The sequence below is a fragment of the Oncorhynchus nerka genome, unplaced genomic scaffold, assembly GCF_034236695.1.
Source record: "Oncorhynchus nerka isolate Pitt River unplaced genomic scaffold, Oner_Uvic_2.0 unplaced_scaffold_1002, whole genome shotgun sequence".
NCBI lineage: Eukaryota > Metazoa > Chordata > Actinopteri > Salmoniformes > Salmonidae > Oncorhynchus > Oncorhynchus nerka.
Window position 1 is genome coordinate 156,773 of NW_027040293.1, and position 5,428 is coordinate 162,200.

The window sequence follows — 5,428 nt, forward strand, 5'->3', positions numbered from 1 at the left end:
GAAAGGACTCTGGTCTTCTTCAGAAGTAGTGCTGTAGTCTACAGGGTTCAGAACTCACCTTTTTAAACACTTCTTATCACTCATATCATGAGGTTTCACATGTGTTTGGTTACATAGTTCCCAATGTGTCACACCTGCTCACCCCCCTCCCCCTCCCTGGACCCCGAAGGCCCCAGGCTCACCATCAAAACACACACCTGCTCCCCCACTCCCTCCCCTCCCTGGAGCCCAAAGGTGCCAGGCTCACCAGCATTACACACACCTGCTCCCCCCACTCCCCCCCCTCCCTGGAGCCCGAAGGCCCAGGCTCACCATCATTACACACACCTGCTCCCCCTCCCCTCCCTGGAGCCCGAAGGCGCCAGGCTCACCATCATTACACACACCTGCCCCCCCCCTGGAGCCCGAAGGTGCCAGGCCCACCACCATTACACACACCTGCTCCCCCCAGTGGATCCCGAAGGCCCCAGGCTCACCAGCATTACACACACCTGCTCCCCCCCCACTCCCCCCCATGGAGCCCGAAGGCGCCAGGCTCCCCAGCATTACTCTCCATCCTGCACCATCATTATACACACCTGCTCCCCCTCCCCCTGGAGCCCGAAGGCCCCAGGCTCACCAGCATTACTCTCCATCCTGCACCATCATTACACACCTTCTCCCCCCACTCCCTCCCCCTGGAGCCCGAAGGCCCCAGGCTCACCAGCATTACTCTCCATCCTGCACCATCATTACACACACCTTCTCCCCCCACTCCCCCCTGGAGCCGAGGCCGAAGGCCCCAGGCTCACCAGCATTACTCTCCATCCTGTACCATCAATACACACACCTGCCCCCACTCCCCCCTCCCTGGAGCCCGAAGGCCCTCATCTCTGGCGTATGTCCTGACACATTGTTCTTCTGAGTGATTAGTGTAGTGTCAACAACGCAGCCACTGCCAGCTAGCCTACAAAGTCAACAACGCAGCCACTGCCAGCAAGCCTACTTCAGCAGTACTGTATCATTTTAATCATTTTAGTCAATAAGATTCTTGCTACGTAAGCTTAACTTTCTGAACATTCGAGACGTGTAGTCCACTTGTCATTCCAATCTCCTTTCCATTAGCGTAGCCTCTTCTGTAGCCTGTCAACTATGTGTCTGTCTATCCCTGTTCTCTCCTCTCTGCACAGACCATACAAACGCTCCACACCGCGTGGCCGCGGCCACCCTAATCTGGTGGTCCCAGCGCGCACGACCCACGTGGAGTTCCAGGTCTCCGGTAGCCTCTGGAACTGCCGATCTGCGGCCAACAAGGCATAGTTCATCTCAGCCTAGGCCTCCCTCCAGTCCCTCGACTTCTTGGCACTGACGGAAACATGGATCACCACAGATAACACTGCTACTCCTACTGCTCTCTCTTCGTCCGCCCACGTGTTCTCGCACACCCCGAGAGCTTCTGGTCAGCGGGGTGGTGGCACCGGGATCCTCATCTCTCCCAAGTGGTCATTCTCTCTTTCTCCCTTACCCATCTGTCTATCGCCTCCTTTGAATTCCATGCTGTCACAGTTACCAGCCCTTTCAAGCTTAACATCCTTATCATTTATCGCCCTCCAGGTTCCCTCGGAGAGTTCATCAATGAGCTTGATGCCTTGATAAGCTCCTTTCCTGAGAACGGCTCACCTCTCACAGTTCTGGGCGACTTTAACCTCCCCACGTCTACCTTTGACTCATTCCTCTCTGCCTCCTTCTTTCCACTCCTCTCCTCTTTTGACCTCACCCTCTCACCTTCCCCCTACTCACAAGGCAGGCAATACGCTCGACCTCATCTTTACTAGATGCTGTTCTTCCACTAACCTCATTGCAACTCCCCTCCAAGTCTCCGACCACTACCTTGTATCCTTTTCCCTCTCGCTCTCATCCAACACTTCCCACACTGCCCCTACTCGGATGGTATCGCGCCGTCCCAACCTTCGCTCTCTCTCCCCGCTACTCTCTCCTCTTCCATCCTATCATCTCTTCCCTCTGCTCAAACCTTCTCCAACCTATCTCCTGATTCTGCCTCCTCAACCCTCCTCTCCTCCCTTTCTGCATCCTTTGACTCTCTATGTCCCCTATCCTCCAGGCCGGCTCGGTCCTCCCCTCCCGCTCCGTGGCTCGACGACTCATTGCGAGCTCACAGAACAGGGCTCCGGGCAGCCGAGCGGAAATGGAGGAAAACTCGCCTCCCTGCGGACCTGGCATCCTTTCACTCCCTCCTCTCTACATTTTCCTCTTCTGTCTCTGCTGCTAAAGCCACTTTCTACCACTCTAAATTCCAAGCATCTGCCTCTAACCCTAGGAAGCTCTTTGCCACCTTCTCCTCCCTCCTGAATCCTCCTCCCCTCCCCCCCTCCTCCCTCTCTGCAGATGACTTCGTCAACCATTTTAAAAAGAAGGTCGACGACATCCGATCCTCGTTTGCTAAGTCAAACGACACCGCTGGTTCTGCTCACACTGCCCTACCCTGTGCTCTGACCTCTTTCTCCACTCTCTCTCCAGATGAAATCTCGCGTCTTGTGACGGCCGGCCGCCCAACAACCTGCCCGCTTGACCCTATCCCCTCCTCTCTTCTCCAGACCATTTCCGGAGACCTTCTCCCTTACCTCACCTCGCTCATCAACTCATCCCTGACCGCTGGCTACGTCCCTTCCGTCTTCAAGAGAGCGAGACTTGCACCCCTTCTGAAAAAACCTACACTCGATCCCTCCGATGTCAACAACTACAGACCAGTATCCCTTCTTTCTTTTCTCTCCAAAACTCTTGAACGTGCCGTCCTTGGCCAGCTCTCCCGCTATCTCTCTCAGAATGACCTTCTTGATCCAAATCAGTCAGGTTTCAAGACTAGTCATTCAACTGAGACTGCTCTTCTCTGTATCACGGAGGCGCTCCGCACTGCTAAAGCTAACTCTCTCTCCTCTGCTCTCATCCTTCTAGACCTATCGGCTGCCTTCGATACTGTGAACCATCAGATACTCCTCTCCACCCTCTCCGAGTTGGGCATCTCCGGCGCAGCCCACGCTTGGATTGCGTCCTACCTGACAGGTCGCTCCTACCAGCTGGCGTGGCGAGAATCTGTCTCCTCACCACGTGCTCTCACCACTGGTGTCCCCCAGGGCTCTGTTCTAGGCCCTCTCCTATTCTCGCTATACACCAAGTCACTTGGCTCTGTCATAACCTCACATGGTCTCTCCTATCATTGCTATGCAGACGACACACAATTAATCTTCTCCTTTCCCCCTTCTGACGACCAGGTGGCGAATCGCATCTCTGCATGTCTGGCAGACATATCAGTGTGGATGACGGATCATCACCTCAAGCTGAACCTCGGCAAGACGGAGCTGCTCTTCCTCCCGGGGAAGGACTGCCCGTTCCATGATCTCGCCATCACGGTTGACAACTCCATTGTGTCCTCCTCCCAGAGCGCTAAGAACCTTGGCGTGATCCTGGACAACACCCTGTCGTTCTCAAATAACATCAAGGCGGTGGCCCGTTCCTGTAGGTTCATGCTCTACAACATCCACAGAGTACGACCCTGCCTCACACAGGAAGCGGCGCAGGTCCTAATCCAGGCACTTGTCATCTCCCGTCTGGATTACTGCAACTCGCTGTTGGCTGGGCTCCCTGTCTGTGCCATTAAACCCCTACAGCTGATCCAGAACGCCGCAGCCCGTCTGGTGTTCAACCTTCCCATGTTCTCTCACGTCACCCCGCTCCTCCGCTCTCTCCACTGGCTTCCAGTTGAAGCTTGCATCCGCTACAAGACCATGGTGCTTGCCTACGGAGCTGTGAGGGGAACGGCACCTCAGTACCTCCAGGCTCTGATCAGGCCCTACACCCAAACAAGGGCACTGCGTTCATCCACCTCTGGCCTGCTCGCCTCCCTACCACTGAGGAAGTACAGTTCCCGCTCAGCCCAGTCAAAACTGTTCGCTGCTCTGGCCCCCCCAATGGTGGAACAAACTCCCTCACGACGCCAGGACAGCGGAGTCAATCACCACCTTCCGGAGACACCTGAAACCCCACCTCTTTAAGGAATACCTAGGATAGGATAAAGTAATCCTTCTCACCCCCCCCCCCCTTAAAAGATTTAGATGCACTATTGTAAAGTGGCAGTTCCACTGGATGTCATAAGGTGAACGCACCAATTTGTAAGTCGCTCTGGATAAGAGCGTCTGCTAAATGACTTAAATGTAATGTCTTAAATGTAATAAAACAGCAAACATTAAGTGTTTACTTATCAGACCCACATATATAATAAATATACTATAATATACTATATTCATATGCTTTTAGTACTCACACATGAATCATATCCTGTTTGCAGGTCATGTGTTGTTTTGAGCCAGTAGTAAAAACACACTGACAGAACAGTTCCTCTTACGGCCACTAGGTGGTAATCTGGTGTCACAGTGTTGTTTTGAGCCAGCAGTAAAAACACACTGACAGGACAGTTCCTTTTATGGCCACTAGGTGGTAATCTGGTGTCACAGACGCAGGACTGTAGACCAGAAAGAAAAATGGTCCCAATTATCACTCCTTTCTCCTGAAGTGTGCACTTGTTCACTTCACTGAAATGCCCACTTGATAACAGTAGAGTCCTCTGAGTGGAACGGTGTGACAAACAGTACCTCCTCTCCCCTTCTCCCCTCTCCTCCTCCTCTCCTCTTCTCCCCCCTCTCCCTCTCCCTTCTCTCCTCTTCTCCCCTCTCCCTCTCCTATTCTCCCCCTCTCCTCTTCTCCCCTCTCCCTCTCCTCTTCTCCCCCTCCCTCTCCTCTTCTCTCCTCTTCTCCCCTCTCCCTCTCCTCTTCTCCCCTCTCCCTCTCCTCTTCTTCCCCCTCTCCCCTTCTCCCCCTCTCCTTTCCTCTCCTCTCCTCTCCCCTTCCCCCCCTCTCCTCTCCTCTCCTCTCCTCTTATCCCCTCTCCTTCTCCTCTCCTCTCCTCTCCCCTTCATCTTTTTTGTCACTGACTTCTCACCAGTGATGTCATCATAACCAGTAACCTGTTCCTCTCTTGGCCCAGCCTGACCCTGACATACAGCATCAGGCCTGTTGAGTTGACTTGGGTAACAGACCTCTAGCTTCTACACCACATCCCCCCTTCTCCTGCTCTAACATGAGACCTCGTCAGTACTCATTTTGGGTGCTGGTACTGTTTATATTTAGGTGCTGGAACATTAAGCCAATATTCTATAAGAGGTGAACTCAAGCAGTAGAAAGTTAGAGGTGATATTATAGGACACTATGTGAAATGTTGCTGCTCTGTCAGCAGTTTCCTGTGGAGTTTTTTTTAACATGTTAGTTTGCTGTCGTGTGTTCAACCACTGATCCAAGATAAGTTGCTAAGAAGTTTATCTCACATCAAAGACGTAATGAACTAATGACATAGAAGTCATATAGCCGAGCAGCACGT